Source organism: Ascaphus truei, chromosome 19 (assembly GCF_040206685.1).
Source record: "Ascaphus truei isolate aAscTru1 chromosome 19, aAscTru1.hap1, whole genome shotgun sequence".
NCBI lineage: Eukaryota > Metazoa > Chordata > Amphibia > Anura > Ascaphidae > Ascaphus > Ascaphus truei.
In genome coordinates this window covers 39,954,102-39,980,735 of record NC_134501.1, presented here as the reverse complement: position 1 = coordinate 39,980,735, position 26,634 = coordinate 39,954,102, and positions in this window count along the sequence as shown.

The following is a 26,634-nucleotide window of genomic DNA, read 5'->3' as shown; positions in this document are numbered from 1 at the left end:
TACCTGAACAAGCTCCTCACCCCTACCACATGCAGTACCTATCACCTGAGATCAGACTCCAAAAGACTATTCATGGTCCCAAGACTCAACAAAGTATCCGGACGTTCCTCCTTCTCCTTCCGTGCACCCCAAAACTGGAACAACCTACCAGAGACTCTCATATCCACCACCAGCTTAAGTTCTTTCAAATCTAAGGCTGTCTCACACTTTAATCTGGTCTGTAACTGTTTCATACGCTCATAATATATATTTTCTTTAACTGTGCATGCAATGTCTTGTATATAAATGTATACCTTGTTCATTTATGTAACTGTATTTGTAACCATGTATTATTTGTTTTACTCTGTGCCCAGGACATACTTGAAAACGAGAGGTAACTCTCAATGTATTACTTCCTGGTAAAATATTTTATAAATAAATAAATAAATAAATCTAAAAGGGGATATGATAACTATATACAAATAGATTCAGGGATAATACAAGGAACTTGCAAAATAACTATTCATCCCAAGGGCAGTACAAAGGACACCTCCCTTAAGGTTGGAGGAAAGGAGATTTCACCAGCAACCAATTAAAGGGTTCTTTACAGTAAGGGCAGTTACAATGTGGAATTCATTACCCATGGGCACTGTGATGGCAGATATAATAGATATCTTCAAAAAAAAGGTTGGACATCTTTTTAGAAAGGAAAGGTATACAGGGATATACCAAATAAGTAAACATGGGAAGGATGTTGATCCAGGGATTAATCCGATTGTCAATTCTTGGAGTCAGGAAGGAATTTATTTCTCCACTTACACGTATGAGATATCATTGGATGATATTTCACTGGAGGTTTTGTTTGCATTCCTCTTGATTTATAGACAGTAAGTACAAATATAGTATAAAGTATCTGTCGTTTAAATTTAGCATAGGTTGAACTTGATGGACGAATGGCTTTTTTCAACTTCCTCTATTATGGAACTATGTAACATTATCCAAAAGGTCGAAACAGCTGTCTGTGAGTAGGTTTACTAGCTATGTGCTTTAGCCCAGGCTGTGCTGATAAGCTGTGTGATATGGCAGACATAAGATTGCCATGTCAAAATGGATTTAACAAAAGGTGACACTGTGTGCTTATTTGCATGTATGCTGAACGGTGAATGGTTTTTGTCACTTGTTTTACCCACATAATTTATTTAAAGTGTGGTTGAAGCATTATCTCAAAATTTGCAAGATGCTAGAAAGGGAAAAAAAATAACAAATTAGAACCCCTACTGACCCCACACCCCCTCCAATAACAAAAGAGAAAACGTAGGGTAGAAAAGATACATTTAAGCTTATAAATGCACACTTTCATTACCCACTTCTTGAAGCACAATATATATTGATTATTTGTCTGGCAACATGTCTTTCTCTTCATTTATTAGTTACAAGGACCCACTTGGATTGCATACTTAAACTCTATGACCTCACAGGAGTCCAACAATTATGGCCAGGCCGGCGATAGTTTTAGGGTAGAGGGTTGGTCGCCCCTCACTTTCTCCTCCTGTCCTGGCTGTTATTCCTTGTCGGCTGGCCTGAATATGGCTATTATAGGGCTTTGTAGTTGCAATCCAAGTGGGATTTTATTTGCAAAGTTGGGTCTCCGTAGCTCAACCCCATTAATTTGAGCTCCGGGGACCCCCTGCTTCTGGAGATACTTACCTCCGTAGGAGGTGCCAGTAGCCACTCCGCTCGGCTATCAGGGGTTCACGTGATGGTGGAGTTTCAAAGCTCCTGCATCCTGCAGTCCAATAGGGAGCAGTGACATCATCTGGTGAGGCTTCCTATTGGCCCAGGTGAACGGGGGCTTTAAACTTTGCCAAAATTCCAGCACCATCTTTGGAGGTCTGTATAATGGAGTTTGATCATTCTGTTGCTACTGGGGCTCCAAGTTGTGGCACTTTAAAGACAGTAGGCAGGGATCTTCCATGTTCCCAATTAGGTGATGTAATTAAGTAATAATCCCCAAAGAACAGGGCATTACTGGCCAATAATGCCCTGGCTGGAAGAGTTGAAGGCCCGAGGTGAAGCCGAGGGACTTTAACCCAGCCAGGGCATTATTGGCCAGTAATGCCCTGTTCTGAGGGGATTATTACTATTATAGGCTAAATGTAGGCTAATTTCATAAATAATAGACACTTTTGTATAGTTAAATAGATTTTTTTATTAAAATAAAATGGTAAATACATGAAACCACCTATATATACGCTTACACTGCAAATATCTATATCACACACTGCCGCCCCTCTGTGTACACACACACACACACACACACACACAAAACAGCAGCTCACACAACACAGTGCCTCTACACACACAGCAGCTCTACACACACAAGCACACCACACACACAAACACACTGGAGCTCTAGACACACATCACAGCACCTCCTCTACACTCACTACACTGCACCTCTACACACACAGCAGCAGCTCTACACACACACACACAGCAGCTCTACACACACAGCAGCTCTACACACACACAAACTCTGCTGCTACACACACATGCTACACCCATAAACACTGCTACTGACACACACACACACACACACTGGAGCTCTATATACACAAACACACACACACACACACACACACACACACACACACACACACTAGCTCTATACACACAAACACACACACACACACATCAGCTCTACACTCACACAAACTGCTGCTACACATACAACAGCACAACACACACTGCAACCACAATAAAAAAAAATGCAGCCACTTACTAAACTTTGCACTCTCCCCTCACCCCCCACCTCTACACACAACACAGCACCTCTACACACAGCACAGCACCTCTACACCCCCCCACACAGAACACCTCTACACACAACACACTTAGGGTCTCATGCAGTAAGGCCCGATAAAATCTTTTCGCCAAGTGTGGCGGATAGGTGGGGGATCGGCCATTTTTGGCGATTTGCCCTCGCAGTATTCAATAAGGGCCGAATCCTTCCGATCCCTGCCGAAGCACTGCGAGAGCAAAGCTGCCGATGAGCCTGTGCCGATACAGCCTGGCTCCCGATAAGCCTTCCGATAAGCCTTGTCTGCCGATAGATGTTTGCAGCAGAGAGAGACAAGCCGCTCTCTCAGCGCAAACATCAGCAACAAATAAAGTATTTATAAACAACTTTAACTCCTAGTGTACATGTGCAGGGGGTCTCCGGAGTTGAACCGCATTGGTTTCAGGTCGGGGGACCCTCTGCTCCCCGAGATACAGGCCCCTTTATGAGGTGCCGGTATCCCTCTGCGTTTAAAGGTCCCGATCACGTGACCGCGGCATGTAAACAAAGCAGAGGGATACCGGCACCCCCTAAAGGGGTCTGTATCTCGGGAAGCAGGGGGTCCCCGGACCTAAAACAAAAACGCTTCAGCTCCGGAGACCCTCTGCACATCTACACTATGAGTAAAACACACACATCAATAAAGACTCATTCCTTACCTTACAGGGTATCTGCTACGGTAGCGAAGCAGCATTAATATTTATTTAATAATACTGTACTGTGAGCAGGGGGTCCCCCGAGCTGAACCGCATCACTTTGTGGACCAGGGACCCCCTGCTTCCCGAGTTACAGGCCCCGGAATGTGTCATCGGGTGGCAGTGTCGCCGCCATCTTTATAGCGTCCCATTCGCGACGTGCCCGCTATAAATATGGCGGCGACACTCTAACCGATGCCCCAAACCGGGGCCTGTAATTCGGGAAGCAGGGGGTCTCTGAGACACAAATTAATGCGGTTCAGCTCAGGGGGCCCCCTGCTTCCGCACAATATTATTAAAAATACATAAATGCTGCTTCATTACCATAGCGGATAGCCGCTAAGGCAATGAAGGGGTTAAGCCAGAATAGTATGTTTATTGGGGACATTTGCCCCCAATAAACATTGCAATAAACAACATACTGTACACCCCCTGTGTATGTAAAATACATAAACAACAATAAATACATTAAATACATATAGTACTCACCACCCATGTCCGGCTGCCACGATGAAGGCCATCCTCATCTTCCTCCTGCCCATGCCCCATCCGCTTCTGCAAAACAGACACAAGAATTAAAACATCCAATGTAATGTCCCCTAACCACTTAATCACCATAGCGGTTATTAACCGCTACAGTCATTAAGGGGTTAACCCACCATCACCCACATACCCTCCCCCACTAACCCCCCCAAACACCCTCACCCACTACCCACAGGGGAGTCCTACCAAATACCCTTGGGGCCAATACCCCCTCCCCCAGCACATACAGTACAATAATGTGCCAAATAACTATTATCCACATAGGGATAATACATTATTTGGCCATTATTAAACACATTAAATACCGTAATAAAATAAAGAAAATTCTACTAACCTCATCAATAAGAAGGCTGTCGCCAGCATCATCCTTGGGGTCCATTGCCAAAATAATAAATAGGCAATACATCTCAATTACATTAACATACCAATGAACCCCTTAATCACCTTATCGGGTACTAACCTCAAAGGTAATTAAGGGGTGAAGCCATCCTGCAATGGCACCACTTATGTATAACATCCTCAATGAATTAAAAAGCAATTTCCTAACCAAATCTCATTTAATCATTCAATCTGAAGGCTCAAATGCCACTTAAAACATTGCTTTTACAGTGTATACATGTACCATAACATGTAAACTACATCTACACGCTGCAAATCAGTGTTAACAATACAGTAATCCAACTCAAATAGCCTGACATCACAAGAAGTATATTATGTAAGCAAATAAAGTCACCATCAATGAATAAACACACATGAATTACATCCCTAAACAATTAAAATACCATCCATACCAATTACACAATTAACTATAGCTATCGTAACATAGAACAACTTCAAAACATACAAAAAAGGACACCAACAATTACAATATACTATAGCAAGCCTCTCCATAACCTACAGTACAGCATACAGCCCAAAACTTACATCTCTCTAATAATAAAATACATTTAACACACATCTATGCATAGCAGCATAGCCACAATCATTTACAATACAGAAAATCAAGCTTTAACAACACTATAATTTCTTACCCTGTATGTATATATCTCTCTAGACATACATACATACATACAGTGGCAAGAAATGATATGCATTAAAAAAAATCAAGACATGAAAAAGCAAAAAAAAACACAGTTACATTAAATACATTTCTTTATTTAACTTACCATTACTTGCCCCCACCGACTCCCGTTGATCAGCTTACTCACGAACCAATCCACGAACAGGAACCCATAAAATAAAAAACCATAAAATAATAAACATTAAAATAATAAAACACGACAATCCAGGGGTCTTCTAGTTGTAATCCATCTTCATCTGTATTCTTCTACCTTCTTGCCGTCCGGTGCCACGCCCTGGTCATCTTTCTTCAGAGGAGGTCCTTCCTCCTCGGCGTCTGGCTTCAAAATGAGACGACATAGGCTTTTAAAGGCCTATGACGTCACATTTTTGTCATATGGTTCCCACGGCCCTGATTGGGCCGTGAAAACCATGTGTTTTGGCCGATGTAAAAAAAAATGATGACGTCACTTAAAGGCAATGACAGCACAGCCAATCAGAATGGCTTTGCTGCAATTGCCTTTAAGATGACGTCATGAAAAGGCACATGGCCGGACTCACATGGTACGGCAGCCAATCAGAGCGTGGGAAGTCTATCCCTACTCTGATTGGTTCAAGTACCATGTGACAGAGGCTTTCAATGACGTCACATCCTTTCTCCCCCAAGCCTCTGTCACATGGTACTTGAACCAATCAGAGTAGGGATAGACTTCCCACGCTCTGATTGGCTGCCGTACCATGTAAGTCAGGCCATGTGTCTTTTCATGACGTCATCTTAAAGGCAATTGCAGCAAAGCCATTCTGATTGGCTGTGCAGTCATTGCCTTTAAGTGACGTCATCATTTTTTTTTACATCGGCCAAAACACATGGTTTTCACGGCCCAATCAGGCCTTTAAAAGCCTATGTCGTCTCATTTTGAAGCCAGACGCCGAGGAGGAAGGACCTCCTCTGAAGAAAGAAGATCAGGGCGTGGCACCGGACGGCAAGAAGACCCCGGAAGAAGGTAGAAGAATACAGATGAAGATGGATTACAACTAGAAGACCCCTGGATTGTCGTGTTTTATTATTTTAATGTTTATTATTTTATGTTTTTTTATTTTATGGGTTCCTGTTCGTGGATTGGTTCGTGAGTAAGCTGATCAATGGGAGTCGGTGGGGGCAAGTAATGGTAAGTTAAATAAAGAAATGTATTTAATGTAACTGTGTTTTTTTTTGCTTTTTCATATCTTGATTTTTTTTAATGCATATCATTTCTTGCCACTGTATGTATGTATGTATGTATGTATGTCTAGAGAGTTATATACATACAGGGTAAGAAATGATAGTGTTGTTAACGCTTGATTTTCTGTATTGTAAGTGATTGTGGCTATGCTGCTATGCATAGATGTGTGTTAAATGTATTTTATTATTAGAGAGATGTAAGTTTTGGGCTGTATGCTGTACTGTAGGTTATGGAGAGGCTTGCTATAGTATATTGTAATTGTTGGTGTCCTTTTTTGTATGTTTTGAAGTTGTTCTATGTTAAGATAGCTATAGTTAATTGTGTAATTGGTATGGATGGTATTTTAATTGTTTAGGGATGTAATTCATGTGTGTTTATTCATTGATGGTGACTTTATTTGCTTACATAATATACTTCTTGTGATGTCAGGCTATTTGAGTTGGATTACTGTATTGTTAACATTGATTTGCAGCGTGTACATGTAGTTTACATGTTATGGTACATGTATACACTGTAAAAGCAATGTTTTAAGTGGCATTTGAGCCTTCAGATTGAATGATTAAATGAGATTTGGTTAGGAAATTGCTTTTTAATTCATTGAGGATGTTATGCATAAGTGGTGCCATTGCAGGATGGCTTCACCCCTTAGTTACCTTTGAGGTTAGTACCCGATAAGGTGATTAAGGGGTTCATTGGTATGTTAATGTAATTGAGATGTATTGCCTATTTATTATTTTGGCAATGGACCCCAAGGATGATGCTGGCGACGGAGCGTTCTTATTGATGAGGTTAGTAGAATTTTCTTTATTTTATTACAGTATTTAATTTGTTTAATAATGGCCAAATAATGTATTATCCCTATGTGGATAATAGTTATTTGGCACATTATTGTACTGTATGTGCTGGGGGAGGTGGTATTGGCCCCAAGGGTATTTGGTAGGACTCCCCTGTGGGTAGTGGGTGAGGGTGGTTGAGGGGGTTAGTGGGGGAGGGTATGTGGGTGATGGTGGGTTAACCCCTTAATGACTGTAGCGGTTAATAACCGCTATGGTGATTAAGTGGTTAGGGGACATTACATTGGATGTTTTAATTCTTGTGTCTGTTTTGCAGAAGCGGATGGGGCATGGGCAGGATGAAGATGAGGATGGCCTTCATCGTGGCAGCCGGACATGGGTGGTGAATACTATATGTATTTAATGTATTTATTGTTGTTTATGTATTTTAAATGGACAACTGCACTATTATCCATTTGTGGATAATAGTCATTGTGCCCATTACTATACTGTATGTTAGGGGGGTATAGGTGTTGTTGGGGTCATATATATATATATATATATATATATATATATATATATATATATATATATATATATATATAAAAATATATATTTTTATTTATTTGTTTAGTTAGTGTGGGGCTGGTGTGTGTATTTTTTATTATTGTGGGTAGTGGGGGTGGGTGAAGGGGGTATTAGCCCCAACGGTGATTGTTTAGGGCTTGCGGGTGGGTAGCGGGAGGCCTTAACCCCTTCATGACCGTAGCGGTATTAACCGCTACGGTCGTGAAGGGGTTAAGTGCCACCGCAAGCCCCCCGCAAGTCCTAAACTCACACCCAGGGCCAAATACCCCCTTCACCCACCCCCGCTAGCCACAATAAATATGGCACGGTGGGTTAACCCCTTCATTGCCTTAGCGGTTAGCACCTAAGGTAATGAAGTGGCCTTTAAATGCCTTTTTCCTGCCTCGGATGCATGCCGGGGGGCTCCGGTGCGGGTATCAGCTCCGGAGACCCCCGGCATCAATCACAGGCAGGAAAAAGGGCTGATTTTTTCTAAGTGTCGCCCCGGCCGATGCTTGTCCTCCAGCAAGTTGCCAACTTTAGTTGGCGAGCTGGATTGGCCATAAAATCTCCAATCTGGGAAAAGCTCGAAAAGCTGATCGGGGCTTCCTGAATTCAGCCGGGTTCAAAAAGTGCCGATAAGTGGCTTATCGGCAGCCGTCTCCCGATAAGTTCTAATCGGGAGGAACAGTTGCCGATAATTCCCACTTATCGGCGCTTACTGAATCAGGAAGGAAAAAAATGGCTATAAAATGCTGAAAAAGCCTTATCGGGCCTTAATGCATGAGGCCCTTACTTCTTTGCAGACTCCCCCCCATTCAACTGAATCTGTTTAGAAAATCTCAGTCTCAGCAGTTCTGAAAGCTGATTGGCTGGAAATAAACAGATTTGAAAATTGCACTTTGCAAACTGCTTTTTTCAGGGCATTACTGTGGTTAAAGCCCGGAATTTTAACCTAAGTCCTAACCTACTAAGTATAGTAAATAACTGTGAATAATTAATATAAACACTTAAAGTATATGCAAATTAATAAAAATAACCAACAAATAAATAGATAGTGTCCAAAGAAAAAAAGGATAAGTCCAAATGTCTCCACTTGGTGGTGGTCTGGAGGAGGAGAGAGTCCCAACGATACACTGACCACAGGAGCTCCTTGCTGCTTCAAAAGAAAGTGGTGTAGCCACCCACCATAGATCTAGAAATACAAAACACAAAAAAGCGCAAGCTCCATAGCGCGTAACTGTGTACAAATGAGGGTGAATTTATTAAGAAAAGTGTCCCTAGGAGATACACTTACAAAAAGTTAGAATAAAATATACATTGGAGAGAATCTTGTTCGAAAAAGTACCCGGGCGCTATCTCTACACGGCGTGTGTAAGGTGTGAAAAGAAAAGTAATGTAATACAGCCTGAGTATAATGTTCTTATGATGTCCTCCTGTGACTCGAAACCCCAGCAGGATCTATCCAGGACCCTTGTTGGCAATGAAATACAAGAAAAGATGGGGGAGCACAGTTTCAGGAAAAGGGCGGTTAGTGGTGTATCCTAATTGGACTAGTGATTGATATGCTGAGAGACACCTCTATTGAGGCGATAGTCTATTGAGCGGACTCCATCTAAGGGTAATGCACATACAGTAATGTGTGTATGTAAGTAGGATGATACAGGAATAATAGAAATATATATAAAAGACTTACACGGCCTTGTGTAAGTTCTGGCACATCAATGTATCTTTGGATGGTTTTTCTTCTTTGCAGGATCTGTTCTTTTATGGTCATAACTTCTCTCCTTGTTGTCCCTTCAGCTTTCCTCGTTGTATGAATTTCTCCCTCCAGGGGGTTTTCTCTCGTGGAAATGAAAAAAATGGTTAATTCAATGTAAATATACAGCAACTTTAATGTGGCGAGGGGTGATTGAATAATAAACCGTTGCAATGCAATGATATACTTAAGCACACACACGGGCCAATGTGAGTGTTCTCCTTTCAGGGTATCTTGATATTTCCCGTTTAGGAGGTCAATACAGGGCTTCAGATGGTGTTGTCTGTGAACATCTGGCAAATATAGGTATGTATACAGCCTGATATTTGAGGTGAATGGGAGTAAAAGCGATATAACAAAATACTCACACGGGCCAGTGTGAGTACACACTTGTAGGGGTTTCTTATCACTTCTGGTGTTCCTGGTATTCCTGGTGAGGTCCCTCTCATAACTAAGTGGAGGAATGAGGGTAGACTATAGGACACTATGGTCTAGGGGGTTTAGAACTTTATTAAGAATAAAAACAATGGACTGTACATGTACAAAACAAATGAATATAAAACAAAAAACCAAACGGCTTCTATATTTGATTAAAAGCAAGGGAAGTGGTGAGGTGATTAGCAATAGGGGATCTCTCTCTCCGTTCCCGGATGGAGAGCTATGACTTCACCTCTGGCTCCTCTAAATGCGCTGTGGAAATGTCCCCAATGAAAAGCAGAGCAATGCGTTTCGTCCAGAACAGGACTTCCTCAGGCTCTATAGAAGTGGACCGGCTGTGTCTTCACGTTCTTATACAGTTGCTAGCCAATCCCTCTCTTGATGCGTTTGATTGTCTTTTTCGTCTGCGACGGGACGCCGCCATCTTGGGAGCTGCGTGCGCATCCGGCATGGATTTGTGTGCGCATTGCAGTTTCTAATCCATAATAAAGTTTTGAAATTTTGAAGAGGAATTCGTGAGTGGTTACGTACGCATCTTTGCGTATACAGCACAACCCCTGCCCTCGTGAGTGGCACCTTCAGATTTCATCTGTGCTTTTACGTGGCAGTAACCCAAAAAAGGATTAAAAATTGATCATTACTCATCATTTATGCCTAGAAATGATGTATTGTTTTGACTCCTACTATGTGGAAATAAAAATATTGCTATGTGATTTCCTCTTGTCAATTTATGGAGGCTTATTAATATTGTCCCGATGATGAGTTTAAACAACTCAATGGTTGTGTAAAGTGTTTAATCAACTCTTGTATGGAGAAAAATATAAATAAAAATTGAATAAAGATTGATTTTGCTTAGTGTTCTTTTAAATAAAATTATATTGACCCAATAGTAAATACTAATAGCAAAGTGGTTATGTATATGTAGTTTAATCAACCTGTGTTAGTGAAGACTGTGTCTTTAGAACAATTTCTTAGAATGTAAAGTGGTATTTAAGTGACAAAATGCATATAGCAATTATGAAGTTTAAAATAAAAAAGTAAAATGAAACATAGAATAATGAATGGATATTGTCCAGGTGGAGAGAATCTGTATGGGGCGTCATCTGCAGGAGTGGGGAGAGGGATTTTGTCCGTGATACTGAGCACCTGGTTTGACTGCTTCTGACTCCTGCCACGAGTCCTGCAGCAATTCAGCGTCTCTGATGTTAAAGGAGCTTCTTTTGAAGGTGCAATAGTGGAAGCACAAGCAGAATAGCTGGAAAAGTGCCGAAGAACACAGGACCTCCTCCCACACGACCGTCTGAGATAACGTCACCCCGTCTCTACGCGTTTCGTCACGTTGCGTGACTTCCTAAGGAGATGATTGGTTGATGTTCTGTAGCCAGTTTTATAGGGCATAGTCCATGTAGACACGGCAAAAAAGCTCAAGGAAGACTGGAATCAGCAGTGCTGATTCAACACAAATCGTAACAGCTAGTAATTTGATATTGTTAAAAGAATTAAATAATAATAACTAGAAAATAGTCAATTAGCTTAAGGTGCAACTTGTGCTATACATAAATAACAATATATAGTGGATACAAAATACAAAATGCATTGGTAATAATTAAATGAATGAACTAGCAGTAACAGTGAGTGTGTGTGTAATACCCATGAAGATAACATTAACTAATCTAATCTGTGAATAAATATAAAGGGTGGAGAGAATATTAATGAATGTGCTATATGATGAATGTGCTAAATAAATTACTAATTTTTAGAAAATATTAGAACAATAAAAAAAGATTTTTTTTTATAATGATATAAAAAATTAGAATTTTTTAAAAAATCCCTTAAAACAAAAATTGGTGTACTGTATAGACCAGGGGTGGGCAACCTATTTTTTAATGTAGCCACAGGTGTGGCGAATTAGAAGTGAAAATAGCCACACCATGTAAAAATTGAGTTATTTTGTTGCGCATGCAAAAATTTCAAACAACACACACTGTTTGAACTAGTTTATTCAAAACATGAACACTTTGACTACTCAGTTACAACTGCGGCAGACGCAAACGATGAAAATGGTTCAAATTGATAATGTTAGATAATTTAATGCGATATTTGACAATCCTTATTTCTGACAAGTTGCATAAACTTTGGCTGAATATCTGAACTCAATGCACATCTTAGTTCCGCCTCCAAATTGACATCAACAATTCGAGATCTGTGTTTTGACTTGATGAAATCCATCGTAGAGAACGTCGATTCACACACCCACGTTGATCCAAACATGGACAATAATTTTGAAATTGCTGATTTCAAAGTTGGGAGATGGTTGTCAGTCAGAATAGATTTCCACATATCTGTGACTGAAGAATTCAAGTACATTTTCTTTTTTTTTTCCAAACGTTTTTTATTAGGCATTATTTGATATACATTGTATGCTGAATAAACATCATATTGCCTAATACAGGTTTTCTTGGTTTAATGACAGTAAGAGGGAAAGACTCAACGCGCCCCCGACCTTAAAGCGTGGGTCGGCAGGGTTGGCGTGAGGATAGAAACAGAGAATAGGGGGGAGGGGAGGGGGCAGAGAGGGAGAGATAGGGGGGGAGAGAGAGGGGTCTGAGGAAGGGAGGGCCCTTCCTCCTCAGTCCATCGCACGAGATTCCTCCTGAATTCAAGTACATTTTCAAGTGTTCAAGACTGTGAAAAGAAAGCAAATCATCTTCAAGCCCGCGCTTGTCCAAAGACAGAAGGGTGGAAATTTCTTTGCTTGAATTTATAATATCAAAGTGGAATGGATCATGCAAGAATTTAAATGCCAATTTGAAGTCATTGAAATCAGAAAAACGTGATTCAAATTTCTGGGACAGGTTTTTTATCCAGTTTACGTAGAGTTGCCGCTTCACGTCGAGTAGACCACACTCCTCATTTTTTTCTACAAATCTATTTAGGTTTGCAAAATGGGTCAAATCGTCCTTCTGAGTTTGTACCTGAATAAGGTTCAGTTTTGACTTGAATTCTTGAATATGCTGTGCCAGCTCACATATTACTTTACCCTTTCCCTGCAGCTTCACGTTTAATTCATTTAAGTGAGCCATGATATCGCACAGAAAATGTAAATCACACTGCCATGAAGGGTTCTCAATGTCAGAATTTTTTTTTATCTGACGTTTCGCAACAAGAAAATCTTGAATTTGAGGAAGCAAATAGGTAAACTGTTCCAGAACTTTTCCTCTGCTTAACCATCTCACATTTGCATAGTCAGTAAGATCCTCGAAATCACAGTCACCGCATTCTTTCAAGGCCTCAACAAACTGTCGATGTATGAGGGAACTTCCACTTCGGATGTAATTCACGATTTTGACAACCTTGTCCATCAAAGTTTTCAAAGTGTCAGTTTCGAGCATCTGAGCACACAAATTCTCCTGATGCAGAATGCAATGGAAGGAGGGCAACATGTTTTTCACACCATTCTCACTCAAATGCTGCTTCAAACGAGAAACAAATCCCGATTTTCTTCCTATCATTGCGGGTGCACCGTCCGTTGTAATAGAAGCGAGTTTTATCTGATCTAGGTCATATTGTTTTGAAGCTGAAATGAAATGTTCGAGTACATCAGTTGCACAAGTTTGGCCTCGCAGTCCACAAAGTACAAGGATTTCTTCACGAATTGTAAAATCGGAAAGCACAAACCGAACCCAAAATATTAATTGCGCCGTGTCAGTACAATCGGTTGACTCGTCCAGCGCCAGGGAAAAACACAAACAGTCTTTCAATTGTTCAAGTCGTTGCTCTTCAATGTTTTTAGATAATTCCAGCACTCTGCGAACAACCGTCCTGCGACTTAACTGCAAATTCTGCACTTTTTGGAGGATATCATTCTTCACCTTTGATTCGTAGTTTTCCAACAGAGTTTCCATCACCGTTACCAGAATGTCTTTTACAATCTCAGCATCAGAAAATGGTTTCTTTTTCCGAGCCAAAATCCAGACTGCTTTATAACTAGCTAACGTCACCAGCTCATTCGACGAAAGAAACTGCTTCAGGCTGCTCTTCTGATCTTGAAACTGTGATTTCAAACGGGCAATTTCACGGACACGACTAGGGCCATCAACTGGAAATTTATTGTTGAATGCACTGTGCTTATTTTGAAAGTGCTTCTTCAAACTGTCTACCTTATTGTCACTGAAACTTTTTTTGCACAGGAGGCACACTGTCTTTTTATTTACTTGCGTCACTACAAATTTTAGCTCCCATATTTCTTGAAAGTTTCGTGTCACGCTTTTCCATGCTCTTGTTTTTTGCTTTTTACCACTAGGTTCCGAATCACTGAGTTCGTCTGCTTCACTCCCCCCAGCACTTTCACCTGCTGCTGGTTCACTTCGTTTTCGAATCACTCACTTATCCATCTAACATTTTTTTTTTGTAAAGCAGAGAATTTTTTTTAAATCGTCAACAAAACAGATGCAAGGAACAACACCCTTCATCTCCCCCAGCACCCTTCATCTCCCCCCAGCACCCTTCATCTCCCCTCAGCACCCTTCATCTCCCCCAGCACCCTTCATCTCCCCCCAGCACCCTTCATCTCCCCCCAGCACCCTTCATCTCCCCCCAGCACCCTTCATCTCCCCCAGCACCCTTCATCTCCCCTCAGCACCCTTCATCTTCCCCAGCACCCTTCATCTCCCCTCAGCACCCTTCATCTCCCCTCAGCACCCTTCATCTCCCCTCAGCACCCTTCATCTCCCCTCAGCACCCTTCATCTCCCCTCAGCACCCTTCATCTCCCCTCAACACCCTTCACTCCCCCTCAGCACCCTTCATCTCCCCTCAGCACCCTTCATCTCCCCTCAGCACCCTTCATCTCCCCTCAGCACCCTTCATCTCCCCTCAGCACCCTTCATCTCCCCTCAGCACCCTTCATCTCCCCTCAGCACCCTTCATCTCCCCTCAACACCCTTCACTCCCCCTCAGCACCCTTCATCTCCCCTCAGCACCCTTCATCTCCCCTCAGCACCCTTCATCTCCCATCAGCACCCTTCATCTCCCATCAGCACCCTTCATCTCCCCCCAGCACCCTTCATCTCCCCTCAGCACCCTTCATCTCCCCTCAGCACCCTTCATCTCCCCTCAGCACCCTTCATCTCCCCTCAGCACCCTTCATCTCCCCTCAGCACCCTTCATCTCCCCCCAGCACCCTTCATCTCCCCCCAGCAGCCTTCATTACCCCCCAGCACCCTTGAAAGCACCCCCACACACCCCTGTCCCCCACCAATGCCTACCAGATCGCGGCGGCAGCAGCGGGCAGCAGAGGTGTCGAGCGGGCAGTGGTGGCAGGTGGACGGGGGGCAGTGGTGGCGGGCGGGCGGCAGTGGTGACGGGCGGGTGGCAGTGGTGGCAGGTGGACGGGGGGCAATGGTAGCGGGTGGGTGGCAGTGGTGACGGGCGGCAGTAGTGGTGACAGGCGGCAGTGGTGGCGGGCGGCCGTCAGCGCGTCACACTGGAGCGTGCTCGGGGGGGAGCTTGTCATGGAGCGGCCTCGCAGGGGAGGGAGCGTGTTTATTACGCGACTGCTGGAGCGTGCTGGGGTGTTGGAGGGAGAGGAGCGAGTCACACCGCTGGAGCACGCTCCTTACCACAGAAGGGGAAAGGGGGGGTTTGAGTGTCCCGGCGGCCCTGTTCACCACAGTTTTACTACCAATTTGCCACAAGTGGCCAATGGCGACAGGGTTGCCCACCCTGGGTATATACCTAAAATAGGAACAAGTATCATAAATTGAATTTAGTAGACTAAATAGGAGTAATAGTGTTATTAGTGATATTAGCAAATGGAGAGGGAGAAAACCAGTTCCCAAGTGTGGGGAGAAAAACCATACTCTGTTTTAACAGAGACAATACTAGTAACCCCCCATAAACAGGGGGATATTGACCAGAACAGGGAGAACACAGGCAGCAAAAGAAGAGCAGACGCAGACCAATGTACTAGTGTCTATACACTCATTCAAACCTTTAGGTGAAAGCGTGTCGAGGGAATACACTGTATATCCAAAAGGATTCCCTGACACAGAGAGCTTTGAATCTATGACCACCTAGTTTCGTATCAGGTATAGTCTCAATACCCATGATTTTAAGTTAATTTGGGTTTTTAGAGTGAATCTGAGAGAAGTGCCTAAGAACACTGTGTGCCAGAACCCCCTTGATAATAGCACGCCTGTGCTCAAGGAATCTGACACACAGTGCTCTTTTGGTGCAACCTACTGTACATATTGGATGTTGCATGAACAGGAGCGAAGGTATACAAAGTAGGTAGATAAACAGTTAACAGAACTCTTCAATTTATGTGCAGAGTAATTACTATGTGAAGAAAAAGTGTCAGACAATTGAAGGTGTCTGCATGTGATACACCTAGATCTGCCACATTTCCTATTCCCATTTTCCGGCGGGTAACTACCCAAAGTTTGAACAGTATTACTAAGCTTGCTTGGGGCTATTAGATTTTTTATACTCATAGCTTTACGGAAAATAATGGATGCCGAAGGAGAGAGCAGATCTTTTAGATGAGGATCTGAAAGCAAAACCTTCCAATGTCTGTTGACAATATTTTTAATTTTATTTGAGTAACCAGTAAATTTTGTAATAAATTTGACACTACCTTCAAAAGAATTCTTATTTTGAGTCTGAGATGTCTGTACTGTATGCTTAAGTTTAGATTTCATAAGCAGATCCTGACGTTTAGTACCTCTAACTTTATTAAAGGACTCCTGTATTAAATTGTGATTATAACCTTTTTTCTTAAAGCTGTCAAAAAGATGACACGACTGCATCTCAAATGTGGGGTCGAATGAACAATTTCTCCTGAGCCTATTAAACTGGCTCAGGGGAATGTTTTGCAACCATTTCGAATGATGGTTACTGGTTGCATGTAAATAACTATTCGCCGCTACATCTTTGAAATGTACTCGCGTATTGATCAGGGATCCCCTGAGGAAGTGACGTGAGTCACGAAACACGTAGGGTCAAAGGTAACGGCGCCTTGGAGAGAGCTGGTTGTGTGTAGCATTCCTGACCACCCTAGCAGGATACGACGTCATCGCGAGAGAGGTTGTATCAGACGTGCGCAGCTGTGTGCAGCTCCCCTTCCCCTGCATCCATCTTGGGAACTTTGTACAAGTCGGAGGGAAACAGAGCCATACACTACGCACCTGAGAGCCCACGGAGGACCTTCTCTGCATCTGGCATCCGTTCCTGCTTGGTTTTCACACGCTCATTCACCCGGTCCTGCTGTAAGTAGGGTTTTGGGTTTTAACCCCTTGATGACCCGCTGCAGCAGGCTCCTTTGTTTTAATAAATAGTTTTTTATTTCAGCTTCAGTGTTTTATGTGCATGTTTCTGTTGTTTGTTTATTGTCTTTATTGTTTTTGTGCAGTGTTTTAACCCGTTAACTGATACAGTTTACACTATGATTTTCTATTTTGTCTCTGTCCACATGTCACAGTCCCCCTTATAAACAGGGAGTTCAGAAAATGACTCTACAGAGTCAGTTACTTTATTTCACTTTATTGGCAGATGAAAAAAAGACATGGAAATTTTATAACAAAACCCCACTGTCCGTTACGTTCTTTAACATGATGAATGCTCCTTTCCAAGGCAAATCTATCACAAGTTGCGGGAGGAAGAATGAGTCAGGGAAAGTTCTGGCAAGTTGGTGTTATATCTTTTGACATTATACATGAAAGTATATAGCCACGTGGTTTTAAGGATGCGACGTACCTCCCTTAGAGATGACGTCACATCCTTAAAAAAAAAAAAGAGACGGGCACATGATACAGCGTCCAATTGATTGGAGCTGTACTATCTGACCAAAAAATGTGACGTCACAGGCTATATATAAGCCCTGTTCATCTCATTTTACCTCAAGAAGCTGATGAGAGAACATCCTGTTGTGGATTTACCATGGGGCTTTGGATTGACAGATGGAGAAAGAAGATTAAAGAAAAGAAGAAAATAATGACAGATGACAGAAAGAAGACAGTGATAGATGTTAAAAGAAAGAAGACTTTTTTTTTACCTGATGCTGGTTTTCAAGGTGGATGCCGTTGGATTGCGGGTGATGATGTCATGGTACGAGAGCGTCCTGATACACCGGGATTCGGAGGGTGAAGACTTCTAAAGGTAACAGAAATATTGAATGTATGTAAATATCTTTTTTCAGATTTTTTTCATTGTATTTATTTAGTTTTGTGTTTGTGATTGTCCATTGACTGATAATGTATTAATCTGTGCTCCTTTAGGGTACAGATAAATACAATGACAGCCAATGCATTTTTTTACAAATGCTTGTTTTGAATTCATTGTCATTTTTTCTATTTGTTTTTATTGTTTGGATTCAATTGTTTGGAATTTGGATGGCTTGTTTTTAGTACATTTCAGGATTGGTTAGCATTTTTAATTAATTAATTGTTTTGTTGGCTAGTGGTTTAAATTAATTATTTATTTTGTTGGATATTGCTTTTATTTATTTAATTGATTTTTTGGCTAGTGCTTTTATTTGTTTAATAGTTTGCTTGGACAGGTGTTTATTTAATTGTATTGTTTTTGAATAATATAATTATTTTTGATGTGTACTATTAGGCTATTTAGTTCTTTTATTGTTGGGGTGCTTAGGGGCTTGCGTATTTCTTTGATTATTGTGTATTTTTGGTGGCCTTAATTATTTGTATTAGGTTGACCATTGACTGCTACAGTTGCTTATCATGCCCATATTATATGTGTATGATATACCACTGTGCCAATCATTGGGTACAGGGTGGGTATAGTGGGTCCAGGGTGGGCGGTTAGGCCGGTTGGGTAGCAGGAGACAGGGGTTAACCTCTTAATTACTATAGCGATTATTAACCGCTAAGGTGTTTAAGGGGCCATTAGATTGTATTTTTTCAGTTACTCTTGCTGGCATCGGAGGACATGGACCTGCAGTCTGCTGACGAGGATGCCCTTCATGATGGCAGGGGTAAGTTGAATGTTTTATTAACTTTATTTATGCTGGCTGGCTAATGTTTGATTTTATAATGTGCAAATGCACTATTATCCATATATGGATAATAGTAATTTCGCCCATTACTGTTGTAACAAGTGCTCACCACAAACAAGGCGGGACGTGATGCTGAGGTGCGGATGTTGGTGGCCACCGACCTATAACCGAGCAGCCACGCCCAGAGTGCAGAGTGGTAGTCGTGTAGCTGGGTCAGGGTAGGAGAAGTCAGGTTGGTCGAGGTACTTGCCGTGGTCTAGGAGTGGAGAGATCGGATTGTCATTGTGCGGGGCCGGGGTTCAGGGGTATAGAATGTAGAATAGTTGTGACCATAGCCGTGGTCCAGGGGTCAGAGAGGCAGGAGTCCAGGTGCAAGCTGAGGTCAAAATACAGGGAGTAAGACAAGACAAGGCAGGACAGCAGGAAGCTAAAGGTAAGCACAAGTCACAAGACAGACTTTATGCTCAGCCAGTTTGCGGGAGGGCTGGCTGAGCATTTAAGGAACCAGCAGCCAATGGTAGAGAGGCACAAGCCTGCAAGGTAATGAGTAATCAGACATAGGCTGTCCACTGATATACATGAGCAGAGTGCATAGCAGCTGAGGAATAATTGAGAGAAGTAACCCCTTGTTTGCCTGTGTCCGTGCAACGTCTGCACGTAGCTAGCATGCTCCGTAGGTTGCTCGTGTCGTCGCGGAGCCTGGAGATGGTCCTTGCAGTGTTTCCCTTCCTGGCAGTGCGGCGCCTCGTGACGTTGCGAGATGCATCATGGGGGTGGGGCCTAAGTCTGATCCTGACAACTGTTGGGGGAGGGGGGTATATTTATTTAAATCTATATCAAGCTTTTTTTGCCATAGAATTGGTACTGCAGGCCAGCGGGGACCACCCGAGGACCCCCGGACACCCGCGGCCTCTGGTATCAGAGGTACCTCTAGTACCTTCATGTGCGGGTAGAGGAGGTGGGTATTAGTGTTGTTGTGTTTTTAATGTTTATTGTGGGTAGCAGCTGTTTTAATATAATTTTAATACTAGTGTAGATGAGCAGGGGGTCTCTGGAGCAGAACCGCATTGATTTCAGGTCCGGGACCCCCTGCTTCCCGAGATACAGGCCCCCTTATGGGGTGCCGGTATCTCCTATGTATTTAAATTTCTCGGGCTCACATGACTGTGGGAATAAAATGCATAGGAGATACCGGCACCCCATAACGGGCCTGTATCTCGGGAAATAGGGGGTCCCGGACCTCAAATCAATGCGGTTCTGCTCCGGAGACCCCCTGCTCATCTACACTACTATTAAAATTAATATTAAAACACATTGATCTCTGGGGAGATTTGTGCAGGGAGAGGCGGCTCTTTCTGTGCAGCTCTCTCTGCAGCTAAAACAAATTGCCAGATTTGCCCTTTTGAGAGAGGCGATCAGCACGTCACCGGCTACTCGCCCGTTTTGGGAATTTTGCTATCACAGGTAATCGAGGCTTTCTGAATACCCTGCTAGCAACGCTCCAAAAAATGGTGTATTAAATGGCCTGGCGATTTTTTTTTTAATGAACGCTTATAGCAAGCCAACGAGCCTCTGATTGTGCCACCTGTGCTGAAGCAGGGACTGATTGAACCACCTGTGCTGAAGCAGGTACTGATTGAACCACCTGTGCTGAAGCAGGGACTGATTGAACCACCTGTGCTGAAGCAGAGACTGATTGAACCACCTGTGCTGAAGCAGGGACTGATTGAACCACCTGTGCTGAAGCAGAGACTGATTGAGCCAACTGTGCTGAAGCTGGAACATTCTGAAAACTTGATCTGTTGGGGGGCTTGAGGACTGGAGTTGAGCCCCCTGATTTAGAACCCAATGGCAATCATTCTACCAACAATTGTTCCAGAACATTTGCACTTGAATTATCTTATTTTGCAGGTCTTCAATTATGAACCAATAAAGTCTTCAGTTCCAAAATGATGTGGCTTGCACAAATGGGTAGAAATGTGTCACGTCGTTTTATAATATCTACAGTTTCTTAATTTGCTGACGTATTAAGAATTCTGTGTCTGAATACACAATTAACTCAATAATCTTATTTTTCGATGTTAGCTTTGGATCAGTAAGATCATTTTGGCCTTGTTTCCATGCTGATGTTTTGTAAATACTTATGTGAAAATGCCGTTTCTGTGCGTTGAACACGCAGCATTATTCCCCGATTCAGATTTCTTTAGCTCAATAATGGAAAATGAAAAACAAACGCCAGGCATAAGATAATAGACGTTCTTTCTTTGAGCTGAGAGTAGCTTTTTTTCCCACATATAAAAGGTCACCAAATAGCTGCAGTCCATTAGGGAATGCTCAGCAAATGTTGGTTTGATATCTTTTATTGTAGTGAAAAAACAAAACAAGAAAAATACAAAAGCATTGAAGCGGAGACAGAAAATAGGAGTTTTGAGCTCAATGCATCAAATAATTTTAGAAGGAAGAGTGTTCACCAGTAGTTTGTGCTACAGTATATGTGTCTTTATAAATGTACTTCAAAAATATGAAACCCGGCAGCACAATAACGGAGAGTATGTTAAATATAACTAATAAACAACAATATTTAGCCATGTTATATCATTGTTGATTATGCCACAGACATGCAAAGCTGGGCCGTGTTTTACCATTACACTGGCATTTTAGTGTACTAGGTACTATACATCACAGGCTAATGCTTGTTTCCTAGGGGGTGATGAGGTCGGACGCTCCAATGCAGTGGTCAGCCTGATTGGAACGGAAGTGGACAGTCTCCACTTTTGTTTCCTGCAGCCGCATCTCATCGGGTCACGTGATTCTCCCCCCCCCTCCATATTTTGTCGTTTCTGAAGAAGACATTTGAAAGAATAGGCATCCATGGTCCGGCAATTTACTTGTAGATCCGCTGTTGGTATCTTCCTATTCCATGTACAGCACATTTTACAACAAGTAAAACTCAATCGTGTTCATTGCACCGTTTAATCTTATCCAAACCTGGGAGCGAATCAAGCCTACGTATCATATAACATCGATTGCTTTGTACGTGTGCTTTGTACGTGCAGTATTAGCATCTGTTTTTTAAATTAAGACCATCCTCTTTCAGTTGTTAAATTCAGCTACTTGTTTAAACAGTCTTGTACAAATTTGATAACCTCGATACTTCCCAAACATTGGATTGCCATTCTATGTGTAGCCCGCTTTCCTCCACCCTAAGTGAGATTGGGGTGGGTAGGTGTATCTGACTACTTATCAGTGTGGTGCTGTACCTGTTTGGCAACCACGAGGGCTGAGCTTCCGCCATGGGGAAACTGGGGTATATACTTACTGTACACTTGGTGCAGCGCCTCCACTGATGAGGGATCCCAACGTGGTGGGAGTGTGCCCTCACCAGAACAACCATACAGTAAATACACACAATGTGAATAAACAGTATTTACTGAGCATGAACTGTAACTTCAATGAAACTCTCTTTGCATAACATCAATACAACATTACATGAATAACATTGCATCACCCTGAATGCATACCATCCCCTCACCCACATGTCCATCATCACATCACCCTCAGTCCCTTTGATAATACTGTGCTTGGACACTTATCCCTTGAGTGTCCACAACAATAAAGAGAGTGTGAGTGATAGCGCTTCCCTGTGTTGGGGCCCGGTGGTGCACTTAATATATACTACCTCCCTGATCAATCCTGATCAGGAAAATCCTTGGAACTCAGCAACACCGCACAGTGATCCCACGCCGCACTGCGCTGCTCTCTGCAGGAATGGATACACACGCCAGCTCCACAGGGAAGGAATCCCCAGCCGGAATGATCCTTTACCACAGTCTCTGCTACACGCTGTACTGACAGTCAGGCACTGTCATGCAGCATTCCTCTTTCTCTCTGAGTATGGTGAAGGAGTCCCTGTCTTAAGGCCCTATACCATACAGTTTCCCTCTGCAGTGTCTCCGGGGACTAACTGGGCCCTGGGGGTATACCTCTACCCTAGTCCCTGCATGCAGAAGATCTCTTACTGTAGATTCTGTCTGATCCCAGACTCTGGCAGCTCACCACGTGCAACTGGCACTGGTGATATTACACACACTGTATAACTTAGAAAGCAACCCCCTTCTTCCTATGAGGGGCCTTTCACTGACACAGTCAAAGCTAACTGCTGTGGCTGCACTCAAAGCCACACTGTCTCTTCTGGATTTTCTCTCATATTTTTCCCCCAAAATCCATTTCATTGTGTAAAATCCACAAACGGAGTTGGTCGGTTTTAATCCGCGCAGATTCATCAAAAACCGACATTGGACGGATTTGTAGACTCCAATCAGCGGAGTCAGCGATCCCTTAGCGGATTCTTATCAATCTTTCCACGGCTTGCGGAATTCGCGGATTGGATTCTACAAATCCATTTACGGCTTGCGGAATCCATGCAGTGTATTCGTAATACTAATGTAAAACTCTGCAAAGCGCGAATCGCTCTTTTGAAATCTGAAATCCACGGACCAAAGGGACCAGCCGATTCGCTGCGGATCCAAACTCGCCAAAAAATGTGTCATCTCCACTCATCAAGTCAATGTACAGTAACTGTATCTGCTACTGTTTGTATTTTGCTATGCCAGTACTGTACGCACATCTGAAGAAGAAAGGATTTGAAAGCTCACATATAAACGAAATCCACGTTAATAAAAGGAGGTCCAACCACATTTAAACTAAACTCCACATTTTTCATAAAAAAATATATTTTTTAAACCTCTGACTTTCTTTTCTTATAATCTTAATATTTCGTTTAAAAAAATGAGTTTAAAGAACAGAAGAGAAGGTGCTCTTCTGCATTGAGTACAACTGATAGTTTGCTTATTCTACATAACTTGGAAATTCCCACTCAAACGCTTACATTGTCCTGCGTTCAGTTCTGAAACCCATGGATCACATAAACCTGCTAGGAATTTCCAGCTAGAGTAGCATTTTGAAGCTTCTCTCTTTTCTGACAGCAGAGGGCAGTTTAATCTAATGAACATTGCTTCTTTAAACCAAACAACAACACTCTAAATAATGTACCCACATTGTGTACATCTAATCAACTGCTTTATTTGTGTCATATTCCTACTTGATTATATTTTTACCGCGTTACTGTTACATAGAGTCCCTCCTGTAGATTCATTTTTAAGAATAGCAAATAAAAATCTGTGTGAGCACATTCATGCCTGACAGGTCTGCAACGTTGCCTTTCCGATTATCTTAGCATACACTGCTTCCACTGCAGCTAGGGATTCTGGGAAATGACATGCACATGACCACACTGTGTATGGCTGCGGTCCCAGTCATGACTGTGACACAAGCACCCGGCGGGGAGGGGGCGGCGTGTGCAAAGCGCTAACTGCGATCTGCGGTCTGAGGGGAGAGAGGGAGCTTGCGACGGGAGGGGACATGGTCGGGGATTTGCGGCGGCATGGCCATCACGTCACGCGGCTGGTTCGCCCTCATTGGGTGAACCGCCGGTGGGGGCGTGGCCACGCCTTCGTCGCAAGGTTTAAACTCAATTTCATTGAGTTGTAAAAAACCTTGCAGCACGGCGCGGCTGCACCTTCAGCGTGAAGGTGACTACTGGGCCCAGCCCCATTGAGGGGCGGTGCTTACACGCACAGCACACGCCGCGGCGTGCGCTGTGGCAGTTACTGGGACCGCAGCCTATCACCTTTTACTTCATGAGCATTTTAAAATGGATCCCTATATTTTTTAAGCATGTAACCTTGAATACACAGGAGGGGACTTCAGTGGAGTTTTTATGGAGCGGTGCCGGGAATTGCATTATTGCCGTTTAATGAATAACCCCTTACTGTATATCTCAAATCCAAAGCAAAACTGCACCTGGTTAACCCCTTACATCTCAAACCCAAAGCAAAACTGCACATGGTATACTATTTCAGCTGAAGTGTGGCCTCCTTACATTTACTAAAGAAAAGGGAAGCGGGAGCGAGAAAAACATGTCGTCCGCTATCAGAATAATAAATCCTATTTCCCAGGCATGAAACTCTTCCAAATGATCCTTTAGCACACAGTAATATTTCATTATTATTATTAACCTGTGAAGCAAGCTTATTCCATTTAATGCAGCCCACGGGGGACCTTGACGTGACCCCTGGACTGCCTGTTTCTGCTAATTTCCTTGCAGTTGCCTAGGCAGCTAAGTGCCTTTTTTTTCCTACACACAAATTCACTTGTATGCTAAAGTAATGTTATATGATGTACAGTACAGATGTTATATATGCTTGCAAAATGTTTACAGGTGTAGCAAGACGTACTGTCCTTAGAGCCGCGGACGAGAACGCAAATCATTGCGTACGTCCTTTAAATACCCAGCAAAACAGAGAGATGAGACCCGCCCAACCTAGATAGGAGGAGGGTAGCTTCACCAGGGGTGGTGGTTTAAACAATAACAAACAAAGTCCGAACCAGAGAATTTTCCCGAGGATGGAGAGCTGGGAGGAAGACCCCTATAGTGTGCGCTCAGTCTCCCAGTGTCTCAAAGTATCTGTAATCTCTTGTTGAGGTAGAGAGAATGGAGAGCTTAATTGCACTATTCACACAGGTACCAGAGGAGATACCATGTATGATGTAACATTCATATAATGGCGTGCAAAAAAAGATTGGATGGCCCCGTAAATATCAGCTTGGTGGTTGGAACATAAAATTAATCTTTAATGGTAATAACATAAAATACTATGGGGACATTATAATGTATAGAAATCCTAGAGGTCAGGCCCATATTTCCCAATAGACACAGGACTAGAGCGGTCAAATCGATGAAAGTTGCATCTCGGTGCCCTGCCGCTTCCATCTGCCACTTCCGGAAGATTTGGAATACCGGTGCTCCGTCGCCACCCTCCTCCTCCAGTGTTGCAGCGTCATTTGACGACACGACGTCATGTTGCTATGACAACGCGTTGCCACGTGATGTCATGGCATCATTTGACCCTGCACCGCTGGAAGAGGAGAACGACGGCAAAAAGGCGAGTGCATAAGTGCGCACCGTTTGTAAAAGTGGCCCTGCTAGAGGTATATATCTAAGGCAGTCTTTGAAGGTACAGTACACTCCAAGAGATAAAGAATATCTCTGCAGCCTCTATATTGGGCTATGTGCAATGCTGTGAGGTTGCTTAATTTTCTTAAGTGAAGCCAGAAGGATTTCTCCCTCCAGGACGACCCATTGTCTCTGGACTCGGGACTCTGACTGAGAATCCAAGTATTTATGTTGATGAAGTGCTAAAAATATAATTCCTTCCTGACCTCAGAATTGGCAATCCGATTACTCCCTGGATCATCATCCTTCCCATGTTTACTTATTTGCTATATCCCTGTATACCTTTCCTTTCTAAAAAAAAGTCCAACCTTTGCAGATATCTATTATATCTGCCATCACAATCTCCATGGGTAATGAATCACACTGTAAGGTCCTGGGAGTCACGCCATCCTCGGCGTGCTCCTCACTTACCCGTGGTGCCGCCGGGCTCTCCCGCGTCTCGTAGCGATCCTCCCTCCAGGAAGCCGATCGCCATATTGCCTAGGTGCGCGCGCACCTCAGCGCTCCCCTTCTAGTGTCAGGCCTGGGCGTGTACTCGGTCACGCGCCCGCAAGTACGGCCACACGGGTACGCGCCCACATGGAGGAGCACCAGCCTCTTAAAGGCATATCTCCTCTTTACAATGCCTCAATCAAATGTGCTCGTTCGTCTAGTCCCTCCTCCAGGGGTTTC